Below are 23,742 nucleotides of genomic sequence, written 5' to 3'. Positions count from 1 at the left end.
ATGTGTGGCCACCTAACCCCCCAATCCTGGTATGTGTGGCCCCCTCATCCCTTTCACAATGTACACACATACAAAAAATAAACAGTTATACTCACCTTTCTTCTCTGTGCTCCAGCGCTGCTGCGTCCTGTTCTGCCGGAGGCCGGGGAAGGAGTGCGGCGCCGGAGCACCGCGCTGTCCGGCGCCATTTTGCTGAAGACACACTGCAAATGTGTCTGCAGTAAAATGGCGCCGGATAGTGCTATGCGCATGCGCCGATCCGACGCCTCACTCCTGCCCCAGTCTTCGGCAAAGAGAGGCTCCGCGGCAACGCTCCTCCCGGTCAGGTAAGTATGGCGCCGGAGATCGCAGTATACGTTCAGTGTCTACGCATACCACGATCTCTGGCGCCATACACCTCCTCTTAACTGTAACGGCTGGATGCGTGATTCTGTTTGGAGCCAGACTGCGCGTCGCGCATGCGCAGTCTATCATGGCTTCAGACAGAGACACGCATCCCCGGTTATATTATAGATACCTCTAAGGATGTATTGTTCCTGTATGTGTTTTTTGTCCAACTGTCTGTATGGAATATTTTAAAAAGCTTCTAGATGCTGAACTAAAAAAAAAAAAAAAAAAGGGGATTAAGTCAGGAATCAGTAATAAGTGAACAAAAGTTGTGACTATAGATAATATAATGTAAAGATGCTGTGACACACAGAGTAATATAAGTGATTATCTCCAGTTTGTGTAGTTGCTGCTTAAAAGCGTTTAGTGTCTATAAATGGTTTGGTGCTTAACCCCTTTACCCCCAAGGGTGGTTTGCACGTTAATGACCAGGCCAATTTTTACAATTCTGACCACTGTCACTTTATGAGGTAATTACTCTGGAACGCTTCAACTGATCCCCCTGATTCTGAGGTTGTTTTTTCGTGACATATTGTACTTCATGATTGTGGTAAAATTTCTTCGATATCACTTGCGTTTATTTGTGAAAAAAATGGAAATTTGGTGAAAATTTTGCAATTTTCAAAATTTTAATTTTTATGCCCTTAAATCAGAGAGATATGTCACACAAAAGAGTTAATAAATAACATTTCCCATATGTCTACTTTACATCAGCACAATTTTGGAACCAAATTTTTTTTTTGTTAGGGAGCTATAAGGGTTAAAAGTTGACCAACGATTTCTCATTTTTCCAACAAAATTTACAAAAACATTTTTTTAGGGACCACATCACATTTGAAGTCACTTTGAGAGGTCTTTATGACAGAAAATACCCAAAAGTGACACCATTCTAAAAACTGCACCCCTCAAGGTGCTCAAAACCATATTCAAGAACTTTATTAACCCTTCAGGTGCTTCACAGGAATTTTTGGAATGTGGAAGAAAAAAATGAACATTTAACTTTTTTCACTAAAATGTTACTTTAGACCCAATTTTTTTTTTATTTTCGCAGGGGTAACAGGAAAAAATGGACCCCAAAATTTGTTGTGCAATTTCCCCTGGGCACGCCGATACCCCATATGTGGGGAAAAACCACTGTTTGGGCGCACGGCAGGGCTTAGAAGGGAAGGAGCGCCATTTGACTTTTTGATTGTAAAATTTGCTTGAATAATTACCGGACGCCATGTTGCGTTTGGAGAGCCCCTGATGTGCCTAAACAGTGGAAACCTCCCACAAGTGACCCCATTTTGGAAACTAGACCCCCCAAGGCACCTATCTAGATGCATAGTGAGAACTTGGAACCCCTAGGTGCTTCACAAATTGATTCATAAAAATGAAAAAGTATTTTTTTTCCCACTTTTTCATTTTTACGAATCAATTTGTGAAGCACCTGAGGGTTCCAAGTGCTCACTATGCATCTAGATTGGTGCCTTGGGGGGTCTAGTTTCCAAAATGGGGTCACTTGTGGGGGAGCTCCACTGTTTAGGCACATCAGGGGCTCTCCAAACGCGACATGGTGTCCGCTAACAAATTGAATGGAAAATCGGCTCAAATTGTTAGCGGACACCATGTTGCGTTTGGAGAGCCCCTGATGTGCCTAAACAGTGGAAACCCCCCACAAGTGACCCCATTTTGGAAACTAGACCCTCCCCCCAAGGATTTTATTAAGGGGTCTAGTGAACATTTTGAACCCAGAGGTACGACACAGAATTTGATAACATTAGGTCATCATATTGAATAAGTTGTCATTACTCTTGAGCGCAAGTGCTCGCTACTTGAGTTTGCATCGGGTACTCAGGTATGCACCATGTATCACGGGTGCTCAAGTGAAATGCTCGAGTCCCCGCCCGCATGTTTCACGGTTATTAGACACCCCCAAAAAAACATGCGGGGATCGCTCGTGCATGGCAGGCAATCCCCGCGAGGTTTTTTTGGCCACGAAGAATATGGGGTGGAGACTCGAGCACCGGCGATACTCAGTACATACCCGAGCACCCGATGCAAACTCAAGTAGTGAGCACTTGCGCTCAACACTAGTCGCCATATCGTCATCATTTTTTTTTTTTTTACTTTTGAAAAAAAAAAACCAACCCTAACATTAGCACAACCCCAGCCCTAGCGTTTATTTTTTACTCCGTTCCTCGTGCAGTATAAGTGATGAGATTACTTTATTCTTCGGGTCGGTGCGATTACAGCGATACCAGAATCATATCGGGTTTTTATGATTGACAGCTGTCACACACTAAAAGACACATATTTTGTAAAATCTAGTTTTTGCATCGCCATAGTTTGGCCGACAAAGTCATGTGACGGCTTGTTTTTTGCGGGATGAGTTGACGTTTTTATTGGTGCCATTTTCAGGCACGTGACATTTTTTGATCGCTTTCTATTCCTATTTTTGGGAGGCAGAATAAACAAAAACCAACAATTCAGGAATTGTGTTTTTTTACATTTTTTTTATTCTGCTCCGAGTGTGGTAAAATTGATAAGGTAGCTTTATTCTTCGGGTCAGTACGTTTACAGCGGTACCACATTTATATAGTTTTTTATGTTTTGGCGCTTTTACACAATAAAAGCTATTTTATAGAAAAAATTATTCTTTTGCATCGCTTTATTCTGAGAGCTGTAACTTTGATTTTTCGGATGATGGAGCTGTATGGCGGCTTGTTTTTTAAGGGACGAGATGATGCTTTCAGCGATACCATTTTTATTTATATTCGTCTTTTTGATCGCGTGTTATTCCATTTTTTGTTTGGCGGTATTATGATAAAGCATTGTTTTTTGCTTTTTTTTTTTTTTTTACCGTATTCACTGAAGGGGTTAACTAGTGGAACAGTTTTATAGGCCAGGTCGTTACGGACGCGGCGATACCAAATATGTGTACTTTTATTGTTTGTTTTTCATAATATTTATTGATGGGTACATTATATTTTTATTTTTAGTGGATTTTTTTTTTTTTTTTTTAAATATTTTTACAATTTTTTTTTTTTTTTTTTCACTTTTTGGGAGTTTTTTTACTTTTTTACTTTGTCCCACTCAGGGACTTTCACTTTTTTTATTCTGATCGCCTGCACAGCATAGGGATGGAGCACCATCCCTGTGCCATGCTGGCAGTCAGCGCTGGACAGGGAGAAGATAGTTTGGAGATGCACTGCGCATGTCCAAACAATCTTCCTGCTGTCTGGTGACCCGGATGTTGTCATGACGACATCGGGTTGTCATGGCAACACCCGGGAAGACGCGGCACACAGCGCTGGAGACCGGAAGAGGAGGTGAGTATTGCGATCACCTCCCCTTGCCTCCGCAATGCTGCGATCGACTTTGATCGCAGAATTGCGGGGGTTAATGTGCTGGGAGCGGTGAGGCACCGCTCCCTGCACATAGTACCGGGTGTCAGCTGTGACATTCAGCTGACACCCGGCGGCGATCGCGCCCGCACGGCCTGTGTGCGCGTGCGATCGCGATGACGTACTAATACGGGTCAGGCTCTTAAAGCCCAGGGCACTGACGCGTATTAGTACGTCATGGGCTTTAAAGGGGTTAAGGGTTAGCTTTCTTGCCAATAGTGAAATGCTGGAGGCTATGTGCCCATGATTGAGAAATGCTCCGGATTTTTTCCTGAGCGTTTCTGCATCTCCCTGGCAGAAAAAACACATGCGGATTGTACATGCATTTTTCCTGCCAGGGACAAGCGTATGTGAAGCGTTCTTCACATGCATTTCCGCATGCGGGTTGACAAGCGCTTTCCAAGCGATTTTAGCATCACTTGGAACGTGCTTGAAAACTTGGTCACACTATATAAATCCATGCAGCCGGCATGGATTTATATCGTGTGACCGCAAAAGAATGGTAAAAAATAAAAAATAAATATATACTTAACTTCTGATGGCCCGCGGTATGCTTGTGTCTGCTTGCCGGCAGCTCGCGGTACACTGAAAGGACCTGCCGACGTCAACGGTCACGTGATCCGTCACATGACTAAATGACGTCATGGCAGGTCCTTGAGTCCACCGCGATCTGCCGGCAAGCCAGGACAAAGACACAAGGGCCATCAGAAGGTAAGTATAATGTTTGTCTTTTATTTTATTCTTTTTTTTTTACAGGTTCTATGGTACCAGAGTCCAGAGGAGAGTCTCCTCTAATCCAAACTCGGGTACCAGCCGCACATTGAAACGCATGGAATGTGCATCTGCAGATGCAGTGATGCGGAATCCAAGCGTTCCAATGCAAGTCAATGGTGGCGAAAACGCAGCACTTCCGCAAAATAATTGGTAGTACTGCATTTTTTTCCGCAATGATAATCCGCAGCGGAAATTTCCGCAGCATGTGCACAGCACATGTGGATTATCATTGGGGAGCATGGGAGACCTTCTACCAAGTGTTTTTTAAGCATTTCTGCAGCGGAATTGCGGCTGCGGAAACGCTTAAAAAACGCATCGTGGGCACACAGCCTAAAGGAGTAAAGGTTAATTGCCCTTCAGATAGCGAAATTACCCAATGCAGGGCAGTGACAGTGATTTTACACATGATTATGGGCAGATTAGCCCGAGGATGCACTTACTGGTTTGTGCTGGATCCTCTCTCCATCTGACCACATGCAGTGGGAGCAGACTGCCTTGGTGTACGGCTGGTGTGGTGTGCACATGAGGATTGAGGGACACTCTGGCAGAAGCAGACCTCACTTCCTCGGGGCAGAGATAGAGCGGTGACGTCACACTGTGCTCTCTGTCACATGTGCTGTGAAGGCACACTGACAAGCTGAGTCTTTCCAGCGCGTTTCAGAATTAGTATTTGGTCAGTATTTTTTCGTGGGAGTGGGTGATAAATGCAGAATTGGTGCACATGTATCTATTATACCTTTTCTCTTATTGTTCCTCACCTGGTTTTAGCTCCCACTCCTGAGAAAAAATACTGACCAAATGCTGATAGTGGAGTCGTGGCCTTAAAGAATAGTGGAACACATGACCGCATCATTACCGGATTCGGCAAAACTGACTGGCTTGTTTGTCAATATATTTTCTAGAAACCCATCAGGGCAATGTTCCAGACCTAGTAGGGGATTGGAATAGAATGTGAATAATGAGAGAAGAATATTGGATTCTACAATTGAATGCGTGATAACCCACAGTTAAAATTATCATACTGATCTTTTATATATATTTATTTACATTTTAGAATAAATACATTTATATGCAGTGGGGAAAATAACTATTTCATACACTGCCGATTTTGCAAGTTTTCCACCTACAAAGAATGGAGAGATCTGTAATTTTTATCGAAGGTACACTTCAACTGTGAGAGACAGAATCATTGTATTCTTTTTACATAATTAATTTGCATTTTATTGCATGAAATAAATATTTGATACAATAGAAAAACAGAACTTAATATTTGATACAGAAACCTTTATTTGCAATTATATAGGTTAGACGTTTCCTGTAGTTTTTGACCAAGGTTGCACACACTGCAGCAGGGATTTTGGCCCACTCCTCCATACAGATCTTTCAGGTTTCAGTGCTGTCGCTGGGCAACATTGAGTTTCAGCTCCCTCCAAAGATTTTCTATTAGGTTCAGGCCTGGAAACTGGCTAGGTCACTCCCGAACCTTGAAATTCTTCTTATGGAGCCACTCTTTAGTTGCCCTGGCAGTGTGTTTTGGGTCATTGTCATGCTGGAAGACTCAGCCACGATCCATCTTCAATGCTCTTACTGAGGGAAGGAGGTTGTTGGCCAAAATTTTGCGATACATACCCCATTCATCCTCCCTTCAATATGGTGCAGTCGTCCTGTCCCCATTGCAGAAAAGCACCCATAAAGTATGCCTACAATGCTTCACAGTTGGGATGGTGTTCTTGGGGTTGTACTCATCCTTCTTCTTCCTCCAAACACAATGAGTGGCATTGATGCCAAAAAGTTCTATCTTGGTTTCATCTGACCACATGACCTCCCATACCTCCTCTGGATCCTCCGGATGGTCATTGGCAAACTTCAGACAGGCCTGGATATGTGCTGATGTGAGCAGGGGGACCTTGCGTGCCCTGCAAGATTTTAATCCATGACGGCATAGTCAATGATTACAGACCAGAGGGTCTGAAACACATCTGTCCCAGTTAGCCCCGTCGGGAGTTGTGACTTTATGCTGACCTGGATCTTTGGATCTTAACCAACCTGAATAAACATTTGATTTTTTTAACAGAATCTTGGAAGCTGGATAATTTCTCTTTCTTAATTGCTTTTCCTGCAGCTCTGCTGTTTTTCCATGCTCCGAATTCTCTAAGGGTGAGCTGACTTTTTCTTTTTATAATGATGGATGGCATAGTGTATTACTAATGGTAATGTTTGAGACTGTGGTCCCAGCTCTCTTCAGAACATTGACGAAGTCCTCCTGTGTAGTTCTGGGCTGATTTCTGACCTTTCTCAGAATTATCCTTACCCCACGAGGCGAGATTCTGCATGTAGGCCAGACCGAGGAAGATCGACAGTCATCTTGTGTTTCTTCCATTTTTTAATAATTGTGCCAACAGTTGTTACCTTCTCAAGAAGCTGCTTGCCTATTGTCCTGTAGCCCATCCCAGCTTTGTGCAGGCCCACAATTTTGTCCCTGGTGCCCTCAGACAGCTCTTTGGTCTTTGCCATGGTGGAGAGGTTGAAGTGTGATTGTGTGTGGACAGGTGTCTTTTATACAGGTAACGAGTTCAAACAGGTGCAATTAATACAGGTATTGAGTACAGAGTAGGAGGGCTTCTTGAAGAAAAACGAACAGGTCTGTGGGAACCATAATAAATGCTAGTTGGTAAATGATCAAATACTTATTTTATGCAATAAAATGCAAAGTAATTATTTAAAAATCATACAATGTGGGGGCGTGCCTGGCCGGACATGTGAGTGGAAGTGTGCTAGAAGAGCTCTTTGGATAACTAGCCTACCGGATGATCCACTGGGCCCCTAACTTCATAACTTCATAAAAAGCTGTATTAACCCTTCTATACACGTCCTAGCACTTACTGGTGTGCATATGAGGAGCGATCATGGCCGGAGGAGCAGCAGGAAGATGACGGGGAGCAGCAGCAGGAGGGAATGGAGGCATCCAAGATGGCGCAGGCTCCTCTGCAGCAGGTATCCGAACAGGGAAGTCAGTGGCTGCAGGCACAGCATTGAGGCTGGCTGGCTTTGGTAGAAATCCAGATACAGGAGCCTGCACTGGCAATGAGGCACAGACAAAAATCATTGAGGTGTCTCGTCTTTTCTCTGTGCTCTCAGAGGAATTCAATAACAATGCTGATAATGACTCCACAAATTCCTGTGCCCTGCAGCCTTAGACAGAAAAAACTGCTTCCCACCATAATACAGCTCAGCATAATGAGCCCATGATAAAAGTTGTGTTTATGGCTGTAACACAGTATGGATCTGCTTTAACCCCCCTTAGCAGTAAAATGGGAGAGATTAAAGAGGAACTTTCTTTTGAGGCAAGGGCTACAAAAGGTTAACGACCGCACTACAGCAGCAGAGGGCAGAATCAGTGATCTGGAAGATAAACAGTCTCAGATATCACAGGACTGCCAGAGACATGACAAACAAATAATGGCCCTATTAGCTAAAGCTGATGATTTGGAGAACAGACTCAGGTGAAATAATATAAGCGTGATTGGTGTCCCTGAAAAAACAGAGTAATAATCTGATTGAGTACTTTGAGACATGGTTACGTTCCTTGTTTGGGACTGATTGCCTGTCTGCCCTCTTTGCTGTGGAAAGGGCGCACAGGGTGCCAACCCAGCCATTGCCACCAGGGCCCCTCCACGTCCAGTATTAATAAAGCTGCTGCACAACAAAGACAGAGATGTCATCCTTGAGGCTGCCCATGATAAAGGGGCCATTTCTATTAACGGCCAAAGAATTTCCTTTTTCCCAGATTATTCCATTGAAGTTTCAAAACGTAGGGCGCAGTTTCTTGATGTAAAATGAAGGCTGCGTAGTCTGCAAACCTCATACTCCATGATTTACCCTGCGAAACTTAGAGTGGCGGCTCTGGGAGAGACTTTCTTTTTTGAACATCCGAAAGACGCACTCCGTTGGATTGATCTGAATGAGCAGAGGATCCGTAAAAATCAGTAACTTTTAACCTGGATAATTAAACATATATACCATCGGTGCTTCCTGATTGACTGTTGGGGTCATATCCTTTATTGCGTAGCCCACGGCCCAGTGGACACAACTATCGTGAGCTATATCCAAATATTGCAGGCCCCCAGGAAGTGTTTAACCCTTTTTGTTTTAGGTTGATTGCTCGCTTGCCTTGCATACAGCTACAGGATGGACTGGTGCCTTTCTTCATGCAGATAGAATGAATGGATTAATGTTTACTTGTTTAAATGTGATTGTGGGTTTTTTGTTTCTATAACTTATTGTCTGGTTCTGCAAATACTAGCGGTCAAGCCAACTAAGTGGAAATACTGTAAAAAGGATTAAAAAAGGGAGGAGAAAGGCGAGATACCTTACAAGTCTCCTGTATTTTTCATTCCCTATATACAGTTGTGCTCAAAAGTTTACATACCCTGACAGAATTTTAGCTTTCTTGGCTATGTTTCAGAGAATATGAATGATAACAAAAAAAACTTTTTCTCCATTCATGGTTATTGGTTGGGTGAAGCCATTTATTGTCAAACTACAGTGTTTTCTCTTTTTAAATCTTAATGACAACCAAAAACATCCAAATGACCCTGATCAAAAGTTCACATACCCCAGTTCTTAATACCGTGTATTGCCCCCTTTAACATCAATGATAGCTTGAAGTCTTTTGTGGTAGTTTTGGATGAGGTTCTTTATTTTCTCAGATGGTAAAGCTGTCCATTCTTCTTGGCAACAAGCCTCCAGCTTCTGTAAATTCCTGGGCTGTCTAGCATGGACTGCGCACTTGAGATCTCCCCAGAGTGGCTCAATGATATTGAGGTCAGGAGACTGAGATGGCCACTCCAGAGCCTTCACTTTGTTCTGCTGTAGCCAATGACAGGTCGACGTGGCCCTGTGTTTTGGATCATTGTCATGTTGGAATGTCCAAGTGCACCCCATGCGCAGCTTCCAGGCTGATGAGTGCAAATTTGCCTCCAGTATTTGTCAATAACGTGCTGCATTCATCTTTACTTTAACTTTTACCAAGTTTACTGTGCTTTTGTAGCTCGCACATCCCCAAAACATCAGCGATCCACCTCCGTGCTTTACAATAGGAATGGTGTTCTTTTTATCATAGGCCTTGTTTATCTCTCTCCAAATGTAACGTTTATGGTTGTGTTCATAAAGTTCAGTTTTGGTCTCATCGCTCCAAATTACCTTGTTCCAGAAGTTTTGAGGCTTGTCGCTGTGCTGTTTGGCGGATTGTAGGCGAGATACTTTGTGGCATTTGTGCAGTAATGGCTTTCTTCTGGCGACTCGACCATGCAGCCCTTTTTTTCTTCACTTTCCTCCTTATTGTGCATCTTGAAACAGCCACACCGCTAGTTTTCAGTGTCCTGAATTTCAGCTGATATTATTTGTGGGTTTTTCTTTGCATCCCGAAAAATTTTCTTAGCAGTTGTGGCTGAAATTTTTGTTGGTCTACCTGACTGTGGTTTGGTTTTTACAGAGCCCCTGATTTTGCATTTGTTAAACACAGTTTGAATGCTGCTGACTGGCATTATCAATTCCTTGGATATCTTTTTGTATCCCTTTCCTGTGTTATACAGTTCAACTACCTTTCCTGCAGATCCGTTGACAATTCTTTTGCTTTCCCCATGACTCACAATCCAGAAATGTCAGTGGCTGGATGAAAGATGCAAGAGTCTGTCTGGATCCCAGAAACTCGCTCAGCTTTTATGCACACACACTGATTACAAGCATATAGGTCACAGGTGAGGATGTTACCTTTAGTAGCCATTCATACCCATTTGTGTCAAATTCTGTGCATGTTATCATGCCAAAATCACCAGGGTATGTGAACTTTTGATCAAGGTCATTTGGATGTTTTTGGTTGTCATTAAGATTTAAAAAGAGAAAACACTGTAGTTTGACAATAAATGGCTTCACCAAACCAATAACCATGAGTGGAGAAAAAGTTTTCTTGTTATCATTTATATTCTCTGAAACAAGGCCAAGAAAGCAAAAATTCTGCTGGGGCATGTAAACTTTTGAGCGCAACTGTAAATAGATATAATGGCTGATAAAGTAAAATTCCTTTAATTCAATGTCAGAGGTCTGGGGGACTCCTTAAAGAGAGCAGCGGTCATGGAGCATATCCGAGATCACCTGCCTGCAGTGGTGTCTGCAGGAAATGCACTTTGGGAAAAACAGTGTTGTGGACATGAAATATTCATGGATAGGCCACAGCTTCCACTCTACCTTCTCCACATATTGTAGGGGGGTTAGCATCCTAGTACATAGGACTATCACTTTTGAATTAATCGATTCCATAATAGATGGAGAAGGCAGATTTGTGGGCATCCACTGTAAAATATTCACAAAAGAAATTCTACTTGTGGCAGTCCATGTTCTTCCTCCATATAACAACATTACTTTGAAAAATATTGCTTCACTAATGAATAAGATACCGGGAGTTCCAGTTCTTTTCATGGGAGATTTCAAGAATGTTGTTCATCCCTTTTGGGATAGATATAAATCAGGCAATGCTACAAAAACTGCCTCCATAACTAAGTTTGCAGAAATACTATCAGAACTATCATTAGTGGACATATGACGTCTCAAGTATCCTAACACTAGACAATTTTCTTGCTATTCTAAGACAAAGAAAACATTATTGCGTATTGATATGGTATTGGACACAGAACATATTTCCCCCTTGGTAAGAACAGTGGAATATTTGCCCAGAGCGCTATCAGATCATTCACCCTTGCTGACTACTCTTTGATTTTTACCCAGGCCACTAGATTCTCTGACTATGTGACTATGTGGGCCATGAATCCCTTCTGGCTTCAAATTATAGATATTACACTGATCACATCAGTGATCACATTTTACGGTGTAAAAGAGGACCTGCTGGAGTGGGGAGAGGCGCAAGAAGCGTACACCACACATATCAAGGAAAAAGCTAAAAACAAACTCATGTTTTCCCAGACACACTTCTTTGAAGATGGGGAGAAGGCAGGATACTTACTGGCTGTGATAGCAAGAGTCCAGATGGGGAGTTCTTTTATTGGTGCTTTGAAGGACAGGGAAGGAGTGGAAGTAAACCAGACTGACCAGATCTCAAACACTCTGCTAGAATTTTATAAAGATCTATATACATCCAAACTGCAATTTAATAGAGAAGAAATCTTATCCTACTTGAGGGAAATCAAGCTACCGACATTCAGCAGTAAAGATCAAGAATTTTTAAATAGACCATTACAGCTGGAGGAGTTAAAATGGCAGTAGCCTCTATGGCTAATAAATCGCCAGGACTAGACGGGCTTCCCACAGAAATATATAAGAAATTTGGAAATATTCTACTTCCCCACTTACTGGCTACCTTCGAGGAAGCGGTGAGGGGGGGGACCCTACCCCATTCAATGCAAGAGGTGGTGATAGTCATACCTAAGCCAGGTAAAGACTCTTTAATCACTGACGGACATAGGCCCATATCTTTATTGTCGACTGATGTTAAAATTATTGCGAAGGTTCTGGCGTCTAGATAGATTGAATACAATAATTTCTACAGTTATCCATACTGACCAGTCAGGCTTCATGCTTGCTATATCCACAGCTGTTAATATCCGGAGATTGTTTCTTAATCTTCAGTTGCTGGTGGATGGTGATGATGATAGAACTGTATGTTCTCTGCATGCCGCTAAGGCATTCGATTCTGTTGAGTGGGAATATTTATGGGCATTGTTGGAAAATTTTGGTATAGGACCTAGTTTTATTTCATGGGTTAAATTTCTGTATGGTAGGCCAATGGCTAGAATACGGGTAAATGGACACCTTTCCCCAGCTTTTGGAGTGAGTAGAGGTACACGGCAGGAGTGCTCGTTGTCCCCCCTGCTCTTTGCACTGGCAATTGAACCCCTGGAATCGGATATCAGGGAGCATCCAGGAATAGTTGGGTTTCGTAGAGGGAAAAATGAAGAGAAGGTCGTGTTATACACTGATGACACTTTATTATTTCTGGCTAAAACTTTTGAGTCCCTTCCTATACCAATGGAAACAATAGAAACATTTGGAAAATACTCTGGTCTGAAGATAAACTGGAGTAAATCAGTCATATTTCCACTGGATAATACAGATGAGAATGCTTCCCACTACGTTAATTCGGGTTTACAAGTGGTATTGAAGTTTAAATATTTAGGCATCAATATATCGGCAAAAAAAAAAAGATTATGAGAAGTTGAATCTTGATCCAGTCTTAATTAAATTCAGAGGTAAACTGGGTGCCTGGTCTAAGTTACCATTGTCTGTTGTGGGCTGTGCTAACCTGGTCAAAATTATCTTGATGCCACAATTTCTGTATGTTCTACACAACTCTCCAATATGGATAAATCTGAGGCTTTCCTTTAACCTCTTTACCCCCCCAGGTGGTTTGCACGTTAATGAATAGGCCAAATTTTACAATTCTGACCACTGTCACTTTAAGGTAATTACTCTGGAACGCTTCAATGGATCCCACTGATTCTGAGACTGTTTTTTCGTGACATATTTTACTTCATGATAGTGGTAAAATTTCTTCGATATCACTTGCGTTTGTTTGTGAAAAAAAACGGAGATTTGGCAAAAATTTTGAAAATTTCGCAATTTTCAAACTTTGAATTTTCATGCCCTTAAATCAGAGAGATATGTTGCACAAAATAGGTAATAAATAACATTTTCCACATGTCTACTTTACATCCGCACAATTTTGGAGCCAACATTTTTTTTGTTAGGAAGCTATAAGGGTTAAAATTTGACAATTTTTTGACCATTTGGTGATTTTTCATTTTTACAACAAAACTTACAAAGCCATATTTTTAGGGATCACATCACATTTGAAGTGACTTTGAGGGGCCTTTATTACAGAAAACACCCAAAAGTGACACCATTCTAAAAACTGCACCCCTCAAGGTGCTCAAAACCACATTCAAGAACTTTATTAACCCTTCAGGTGCTTCACAGGAATTTTTGGAATGTGGAAGAAAAAAAATAAACATTTATTTTTTTTCACAAAAATGCTACTTTAGACCTCAATTTTTTTTATTTTCACAAAGTTATTAAAAAATGGACCCCAAAATTTGTTGTGCAATTCCTCCTGAGCACGCTGATACCCCATATGTGGGGGAAAGCCACTGTTTAGGTGCACGGCAGAGCTCGGAAGGGAAGGAGCACCATTTGAATGTAAAATTTGCTTAAATAATTAGCGGACGCCATGTTGCGTTTGGGGAGCCCCTGATGTGCCTAAACAGTGAAAACCCCCCACAAGTGACACCATTTTGGAAACTAAACCCCTCAGGGAACTTATCTAGATGTGTGGTGAGCACCTTGAATCCTCAGGTGCTTAACAGAAGTTTATAACATTGAGCCGTAAAAATAACATTTTCACATTTTTCAAACAAAAATGTTTTTCAGCCCCCAATTTTGCATTTTCATAAGGGTAGCAGGAGAAATTGTGCCAAAGCATTTGTTATGGGCGCAGCTACGTACTGTTACTGACAAGGTCGTAAAGGGGTTAAAGTCAGTCAAGAGTTAGAAAATTAATATGGGACAAACAGACTCCGAGAATTAAACTGGAAACATTGCAAAGAAACAAAACAATGGGAGGGCTTGCGGTTCCTAACCCATGGGGTATATTATGTGGCATCTCAGCTTAAACATATTCGGGGATGGGACGACCCTGGGGGAGGGGGAGCTCAGGGTATGTTGCTACAGCATTATTTCCAATCAGATAAACTCTGAGGTATTGGAGGTGCATAAGTTTGCGACACTTGGAGGCAAAATACCACCTATGCTGTTATGTCACAAACTTTGGGGGACTGTGAAAAAATTACAAGGAATAGAAGATGTTTCACAATTTACTTCATTATGGAACACTTTATGCCTTCTAAATTTTTACCAGCTGGTGAGATTTGGCTCCTGGAGCTCCAAGGGTTTAAACAGACTTAATCAAGTGCTGATAGGTGATGTGATTAAGGAATTCTCACAGATGCAAAACGAATATGGGTTATCTCACTCAGAATTCTATAAATACTTACAATTTAGTCACGCATATTGGACAGAAGGCATTGTTCTGGAAGGAGGGGTACCCCCAAACTCAATAATTCGGAGAGTAGCTAATCTACATAGTTCTCATGGACTGATCTCATTACTTTATAACATTCTCTTAGACATTATATTGACAAACCAGCCGATGCGATCAAATGAGAAATTGGAGAGTGTAATGGGACCCATAGAGGATAATCACTGGTCAGATATAATGGAAAGAGTTCCACAGCTGTCTTTAAAGAGATTGTCCACTACTTTATATCCCCCCGGCGCCCCTAAGACTTATTGTAAATAACTTCTGTTGCTGATAGCACCGCTCACAGGCATTATCACTGGCCGCTCACAGGCATCACAAGACCCCCAGCTGCAGCTGGCTCTGACATCTGCCGATGTCACGACAAGTGCTGGCCGCAGCCGGGGGTCACGATCTTCCTGGTTCCATGGTGGATGCGAGGCTGTGGGCAGGGTTACCCCCCCCTCCCGCATCACACCCGGCATCCAACGCGCACTCTGCCTCTCCCCATTCATTGGGAAACCACTCTGTGGATGCTGGGTGTGATGTGGGGGTTAACCCCGCCCACAACCCAGCAGCCACCGTGGGGACCCCAGCGCTGAGTCACGCCTCACTTGTCGTGATGTTAGCACGGGGTCACAGGATGCTTGTGAGCAGCCACCAATAGCCCCACTCACAGGAATTATCAGCAAGAGAAGGTATTTACAAGAAATCTTAGGGGCCCTGGGGGGATACATTGGGGGGGAAGAGGAAATAAAGTAGTGCACAACTTCTTTAAGTGAATCCCATAGACTGTCCCATATATATGTGATACACCAGGTCTACATGATACCTCAATTCTTATTTAACAAAGGATTTCATTCAAGTCCCCACTGTCCTAGATGCAAAACTAACATAGCAGATATACTTCATATGATGTGGAACTGTTCTAACTTGGTGTCCTTTTGGAAGAGTGTTATAGCAATGATTAACAGGGTTTATTCAATTGACATAGAGCTTTCACCATTGGTTTGTATACTGGGATATGTTGAAGATCTGACTATTAATGAGTACTGCAACATTGCGGCGGCACGTATGTTATATACGGCAAGAAAATTGATAGCCCAAAAATGGATAGCAGATCAGGAACCTATGATATCAGAATTTTTGATAAAGTTAACTGGCTAGTAAATTTAGAAAAAGGGATATACCTAAAAAGAGATGCTAACTCTAAATTTGACAAGATATTGGGGTCTATGGATTGATGGCTCTGGTTTGACATAGGGAACTGAGGAGATTTCGCCTTGGCTTGCTTTGTTACGTTTATATGATGCCTCAAATTAAACTTTGAAAATTTTAATAAAAATGTTATTAGTACTTCCACAAGTTACATGTAATGGGATTGTCTATTGTTACTATGTTCAAATATTTGTTCATCTAATTATGCTGGTTTTGCAGAGCCAAGATGTATAAATAACTCATATTTAAAGCTTCTTAAGGTTGGGGGTTGGAGAACTGTGTTTCTCCAATGTTTGTCTGGTTGTCGTTGTTTTTTTTTTTTTTTGTTTGTTTTTTTGTCTAACACAGCTGGAGTGTGCCTAGGATAAAATTACAGACCTCTCCATTCTTTGTAGATGGGAAAACTTGCAAAATCGGCCAGGTATCAAATACTTATTTTCCCCACTGGATATATATCCATGCCTTTTGTGTATTTATGTAATTTATTTATATTACCATTTATTTTTTCTTTTATAATCCTTTTTACACTAGTACCATGTTTCTTGGGCATGTCCCCTTGACCTCTTGACGAGTGAACAACCATATATTTGTTGGTAACAGCCATATACCTATTAATATGGGCTCGCTGTAGTCCGAAATGCATAATATTCATATGCGTTTTTCCTCCTTTTCTTTTTGTCATATACTGTCATTGGTGTGTCTGATGTGACAGTCGCCCTGCAGTTGGTTGCAGGAGACCTCTTCGTTTTGGCATTACAGACACCTTATTAGAGGCTGTCTCTCTAAGACCCAGCGGCTACCTTCCTCTGGCTAATTAACATCCTGGCCTGGATGTATAAATACCTGCTGTTTGCTAGAGGGAGGTGCCAGCGATATTCACTTGACCCCTTGTGAAGGCTTGAGCAAAAGCAAAACTTCTCTCTCTCTGGTGATTGAGAACTTGTGCACATTTTTCTGGAGTCATCTAAAGCTAAGCGATTTTCCCTTGCTTATTCCCCCATGTTGTCTTTAGTTGTCAGTGGGGATTGACTAGCACTCATCCCCTCCCTTCCCTAGTCAGGGCCAAATGCCAGGGAAAGACAGGGCGAGGTACGTGTGCGGCGATTGGTAAAGAACCAATATAGGTACTTTAGAGTAGACAGGGTGATATTAGATCAGCCTAGGAGGTATCCACTCCCCCCTTTCCCTAGAGTCTGGGCTCCCTTTCCCTCTTCCTTTTTTGTTGCACAAAACTAAAAATTATTATTATTATTAATGTAGCGCCAACATATTCCGCAACACTTTACAATTAAGCGGGGACATGTACATACAATAAATTCAATACAAGGTGAGACAGTTTCAACCGTTACATTAGGAGTGAGGTCCCTGCTCGCATGCTTAAATTCTACCAGGAAATGGGTGGACACAATAGGTGAAAAGTACTTATTTCAGGTCTGGCAATTATAATATTGATTTTCATATAAAGCTTCATGATCCGGTCATCAGCCAGTATGTTAAAGTGCAATAATCAAGTATCGAGTGCAGTTATCGTGTGCATGGAGGGTGTGGAGACAGCTGAATAGTAGGGTGCAGATTCTGAATAATATTTAGAAGGAGGGAACAGGGGAAAGTTAGTTTACTGAGTAGCTGAGGTGGGTAGGCTTGTTTAAAGAGATGGGTTTTTAAAGCGAGCTTGAAGACGTGGGGGCTAGGCATCAGTCGGATTGTCTGTGGTATTGCATTCCAGAGAACTGGCGCAGCATGAGAGAAGTCTTGGAGATGGAGGTGCGAGGTTAGGATTATGCGGGATGTTAGTCTTAGGTAATTTGTAGAACGGAGGGCATGTGTAGGGCAATAGACAGAAATGAGAGAGGAAATACAAGTTGGTGCAGAACTGTGGAGAGCTTTGTGGGTGAGAGCGATGAGTTTATATTGGACCCTGTAGCGAATGGGCAACCATTGTAATGACTGGCACAAGATGGAGGCATCAGTGAAGCGGCTGGACAGAAATACGACCCTGGCTGCCGCATTCAGGACGGATTGGAGAAGAGAAAGTTTGGTAAGAGGGAGACCGATCAGAAGAGAGTTGCAGAAGTCCAGACGAGTGAATAAGAGCGACAGTAAGAGTTTTAGCAGGTTCAAAGGTGAGAAAAGGTCGGATTCTGGAGATGTTTTTAAGATACAGATGACAAAAGCGAGTGAGTGATCGGATATAGGGAGTAAAGGAAAGGTTAGTGTCGAATATGAACCCAAGGCAGCGGGCGTGCATTTTTGGAGTTATGGTTGAACCCTCCAATGTAATTTTGAAGTAAGGTAGAGTTCGGTTAGTGGAGGGGAGAAACACAAAAAGTTCAGTTTTGGAGAGATTCAGTTTAAGATAGAGGTAGGACATGATGTTAGAGACAGCAGACAAACAATCATTGGTATTTTGTATTAGGGTAGGGGAGATGTCTGGGGAAGAAGTGTATAAATAGGTGTTGTCAGCATAGAGATGTTACTGGAAACTAAATCTGCTGATTATTTGTCCAATAGGTGCAGTGTATAGAGAGAAGAGGAGGGGGCCTAGGACTGAGCCCTGCGGAACCCCGATAGTAAGGGGACGAGGAGAGGAAGAGGAGCCGGCAAAAGATACAGTAAAGGAGGTAGTTAGGGAATCAGGAGTGAACGGTTTCCTTGAGGCCCATAGAGCGGAGCATAGTGAGGTGGAGCTGGTGTTCCACAGTGTCAAATGCTGCAGCGAGATCCAGGAGAATCAAAAGGGAGCAGTGACCTTTGCATTTAGTGGTTAGTAGATCATTAGAGACTTTAGTGAGGGCAGTTTCAATGGAGTGTGAAGAGCGGAAACCAGATTATAGAAGGTCGAGGAGAGAGTTATCTGAGAGATAGCGGATTAGATGGGAGTGGACCCAAGCGTTCCAGGAGTTTAGAGATGAATGGAAAATTAGAGACCAGTCTGTAGTTAGCAGTGCAGTTCTGATCCGGGGATGGCTTTTTAAGTAAAGGGGTTATGATGGCATGTTTAACTGAGGAGGGAAAGATACTTGAAGAAAGAGAGAGGTTAAATATTTTAGTCAGGTGAGTGGTGACTACTAGTGTTGAGCCACCCCCGTAGTGTTTGAGTTCGGTTCGGTTCGTCGAACACCCGTGTGTTCGTCGAACTGTTCGTCGAACACCTTCGAACACCGTTAAAACCAATGGCAGGCAAACAAAAACACATAGAAACACATAGAAAACACCTTCAAAGGTGTCCAAAAGCTGACAAACTGCTCAGAAGACACAACTAACACATGGAAAAGTGACAAGTACATATAGTCATGCGAAAAGAAAAGAGGTGGAGGAGTAAAAGGAGGGGGAGACACAGATATAGGCATGTCATGCCCTTCTAAAATCCAAAAAGTGAGAAGCCGACACGGCCAGTCCGCTCCTGCCCGTGCCACCTCCGTGTCGCCGGGTTTGTGCCAGAGCCGCGGTGAACCCTGATGGCCAGCCCCCCTCTCCCAATACTGGTGCCTGTCCGCTGGTGGGTCGAGCGAGCCCCCCTGTGGTGGAGGCAGCTCTAAGCTTTTTAATTTAAATTGTCTCTCTAATTTGAATGAATACACTTTAAATCCATTTACAAGGATCTATTGGAGGGCAAGTCTCATGCCAGCAGCCACGTAATTCCAGCTCCAGTAGCGTCCACTAAAGCTGCTGCAGTTAAAAAGCTTTTATAAGGATCGAGCTCGGCTGTCCACCGCAAGGCATCCTACTGCCAGTCCCAGCCCCTATGCCTTGGGGTGCCTCCTGATGCTCTTCACTGAGTATCCCATGGTCCCGAAGCATTTCCTTTGAAAAAATTAAGTGTCTAAACTACAGGTGGTGTAGCTTGCTTAACAGCCGGGATAATCCGCTGACTAGCAGACACTGCTACTAGGCACAAAGTATTTCCTGGGCTAGATGCAGTTAAAAATTTGTAATTAGATACTCTCGTTGGATGCTGAGAAAGCATTCCATAGAGTCTCCTGGCACGCCATATATGATTCACTTAAAAAGCTTGGGGTAGGGGTCTAGGGGACCCTTTTATAGCCAAAATCACGGCCCTGTATCGCAATACGTCACCTAGGCTGAAGATAAATGGAACTGTAGCACCCTGAGGGCTCGGTTGCTACAGACGTATTGCACCTCACCCAGAGGTGTGATATCTCACCCTCAGGTAAGGATGGAGTGTGGATCAGGACCCGACACCTGCATGCATTACACCACATTGCCGTGGGGCAGGGCGACCAATATGCCCCTGAGATGGGCACGACAGTCCCTGTCCCTGGCTGGAGTGGGGGGAGGGAACACTGAGGAAGGGGAACCCTGTAGTGCAGGAGCAGGGAGGAAGCAGTTCCTGGGTGCATTGAGAAGGGAGTATAAAAGGTGGGCACCATCTTAGTTCAGTGCAGAGAAGTCTGAGCAGAAGTGGCAGGGAGCAGGGGCTCTGCATGAGCTCTGCTCCGGAGGCGGGCCTAGTAACAGAGGCCCAGGCCTGGAAGAGGGAGAAGGAAGGAAGAGGAGCGGAGAAGGCTCCAGGAACGAGGAATGAAGGGATCCCAGGGGTGCGGACGGGCGAGTCGCCACCGCACGCCCGAATCCACCTGCGTGGAGGGGTCAGGCCAAAGGGGGAGACCGGTCCCCGAACTAGTGGAGGCAGGAAACGACCCTCAGCTAGAAACCGGAGGCTCTGACATTTTATGTGGCGCAGCCCCTCGCTACACCCGCTAGGAAGGCACCACATAGGGTCAGGGAAACTGGCGCCAAGTTTACCAAGAGGAGGCCCGAGGCAGCCGGACAGAAGTGTTGGTAAGAAAGGCCAGACAAAGGACACACAAAGGGAGTCCTGTGAAGTGCTCCAAAGTTATCTGGGAGTTGTCTGAGCCCCTCACCTGGTGAGCACAGTACGACGTGGGCAGCCGTTACCTGCAGACGTGGTCTGGATAATAAGAACTGTGAGTAAAGGCCCTGGACTGCATCACTGACTCCGTGTCGTTACTGCTGCTGCCCTGCACCATCACCCCCATCCTCCGCATACACTGCTCTGAGGCTATACTCCTCCCGTGGGGAGTTATGCTACGCTCTGCTGCACCCACAACACCAGCCTCAGCGGTCTGCCCTGTAGCGGCGGTTCACTCTGACCGCAATCCACGGGTGGCGTAGTCGGACATTTAAACATCAAAACCACATAAATAGTTCCGCCACTGGTTTGACCGCCCTGAGCCACGGAACCGGGTCGCCGCCACGAAGACTACAACCACCAGCATCCACCAAAAAGGGTCCGGCTCCGGGTGTCCCAAGGCCCAGGGGGTGCGTCAGAACATTTTCATCACCTTTCACAATCACCAATGGGACAAGGCAGGGATGTCCTCTGTCCCCTCTCTTATACATCCTAGTGACGGAGCACCTGCTCTCATCAATTCGCCATAACCCCAATATTAGGTGGATTGAGGTGGGAGGCACCGAGTACAAGTGCTCTCTATTTGCTGATGATGTCCTAGTATATATCACTCAATCACATATATCCATCCATGCTGTTATGGCTGAAATAGATCACTTTGTTACATGGTAAAATTTTAAAATCAATGCAGCGAAGTCTGAGGCCCTCGATGTCTCCCTCCCCAAATCCATATAGGATTCAATCCAGTCCAACTTTCCCTTTGCCTGGCCCTCACAGGGTATCAAATACTTAGGAATTCCTATTCATAGAGACCTCTCCCATCTATGTTATCTTAATTTTGGGCCCTTTATTGAACAATTCCATACAGACCACGGTTGGCAAGTTAGAACTGTAAGATTCACTACGTGAACCGCTGGTGTTTTGTGGAAAAGCACATGTACACCGCGTTCCAAATTATTATGCAAAAAGTGTTTAGGAGTGATAAGGGAAGAATTTGTTTGTTTGTCAGTTAAACTCATTGATGGTGATGTGTGTCAGGGCTCTTTATATCACTGTAAGCAATTGCAGACACCTGTGCTAATTAGTTTGGCAGGTGTGTCCAATGAAAGGCAAGACTACTTAAGAAGGCTCTCTCACATTATTAAGCAGCCTACATTTTCTGCCAAAATGGGAAAGAAAAAGGATGTGTCGGCTGCTGAGAAGCAACAAATTGTGGAGTGTTTAGGTCAAGGCATGACTACAATCAACATTGTGCGATGATCAGGATGAAGTGTCTTGGCAATCAAGAAGTATGTAGCTGATTCACAGTACACACGTGTGCGTGCTGATAAGGGCAAATTGAGGACTCTTTCCTACAGGCAATTACGTCAGGTTGAAAGAGCAGCGGCAAAAAAGCCTGGTCATAGCAGCAGACAAGTTTTTGAAGCTGCTTGTGCCTCCAACGTCCCCCGAACAACAAGATGCAGGGTCCTTCAGAGGTTTGCAGCTGTGCATACGCCATCCTGTCGACCTCCTCTATCCACTTCACACAAGCAGAAACGGCTCCAGTGGGCCAAACATTACATGAAGACTGATTTCAAAACTGTTTTGTTCACGGATGAGTGCCGTGCAGCGCTCGATGGTCCAGATGGATGGAGTGGAGGATGGCTGGTTGATGGACACCCCACGCAAACACGGCTACAGCGCCAACAAGGAGGAGGTGGAGTAATGTTTTGGGCTGGAATCATGGGGAGAGAGATTGTCGGCCCCTTTAGGATCCCTGAAGGCGCTAAAGATGAACTCCATAATGTATGTGGATTTTCTCAAACAGCACTTCCTGCCATGGTTCAAGAAGAAGAACCGTGTATTTCACAGCAAGATCATTTTTCTGCATGATAATGCACCATCTCATGCTGCACATAAACCATCTGCATCTCTGGCTGATATGGGCATAAAAGGGGACAAACTTATGGTGTGACCCCCATGCTCCCCTGACCTCTACCCCATTCAGAACCTTTGGAGCATCATTAAAAGGAGTGTCTATGATGGCGGGAGGCAGTTCACATCTAAGCAACAGCTCTGGGAGGGTATTCTGTCCTCATGCAAAACAATTGAAGCAGAAACCATCCAAAACCTGACAAATTCAATGGACGAGAGAGTTCAGAAGCTCCTTTCGAACAAGGGGTCCTATGTGAAAATGTAACATCACCTAGAATAAAGTTTTGAGTTGAAAACTGTTTGATTTCAGTTTCTAACAACCTGCTAATGCTTATAATTTCAAAAATGACCATTTTTTTGGTCTTTATTAAAATGAAAAGGTTGATCGAAAAGTTTGGGGGATCTAAGAGTGTGGCAACCCAGTAGTCATGATTACTTCGAATTCTGACAATATGAGGGTCATGCTGCAGGTAGTGCAGCAAGAAGGCACTTATGTGTCTTGCGCATCTCGGAGCCCCAAAATTATTTTCCGGGCTAGATGCAGCTAAAAATTATTTTTAATTTTAAATCTGGTGGAGCTTATTATAGATGGCCTAATAGGATCAGTGCTGCACACTGCTACAAAGCCCAAATTATTTTCCAGTCAAGATACAGATAAACATGATTAGTAATTTGAAAGCTTAAAACGTTTGGTAGGGTGATTTTAACCAATCATCAAGCTTTTACTCTCCCCAGGATGACACAGGGGTAGAAAAGTCGTTTCGGATCCATGATTTGTTCATCTTTATGAACGTGAGTCTGTCTACATTATCAGTGGAGAGCCGCGTGCGCTTATCTGTCAGCACACCACCAGCAGCGCTGAACACACGTTCAGACAGAACGCTGGCTGCGGGGCATGACAAGATCTCCAAGGCGTAAGTGGCTAGCTCCGGCCATTTATCCAGATTGGAAGCCCAAAAAGAGCAAGGGTCCAGTGACACAGTCGTGGCTTCAATGTTTACTTGGAGATACTCCTGTACTATCGTCTCTAGGCGTTGACTATGTGTCAGACTTCTTGTCTCCTGTGGCCTTGCAAAGGATGG

General features: G+C 43.7%; 1 protein-coding gene and 1 long non-coding RNA gene across 11 annotated transcripts in view; one reads left to right on the top strand and one right to left on the bottom strand.

Moving 5' to 3' along the window:
- LOC141265397 (uncharacterized) overlaps positions 1–5,120 on the bottom strand; it is a 71,065-nt gene extending 65,945 nt beyond the window's left edge. The window contains exon 1 of the long non-coding RNA XR_012320088.1: positions 4,988–5,120. This is a non-coding gene — a long non-coding RNA (uncharacterized lncRNA). The remainder of the gene's footprint in view (positions 1–4,987) is intronic.
- Positions 1–23,742, top strand: part of CTNND2 (catenin delta 2) — a 2,090,389-nt gene that overhangs the window by 122,379 nt on the left and 1,944,268 nt on the right. The gene's annotated exons all lie outside the window — the stretch shown is intronic.

This window comes from Phyllobates terribilis, unplaced genomic scaffold, assembly GCF_046119375.1.
Source record: "Phyllobates terribilis strain yellow unplaced genomic scaffold, ASM4611937v1 Scaffold_4__5_contigs__length_816908805, whole genome shotgun sequence".
NCBI classification, from domain to species: domain Eukaryota; kingdom Metazoa; phylum Chordata; class Amphibia; order Anura; family Dendrobatidae; genus Phyllobates; species Phyllobates terribilis.
Note: the sequence above shows the minus strand (reverse complement) of the source record. Positions and strands in the feature narration are given on the sequence as shown.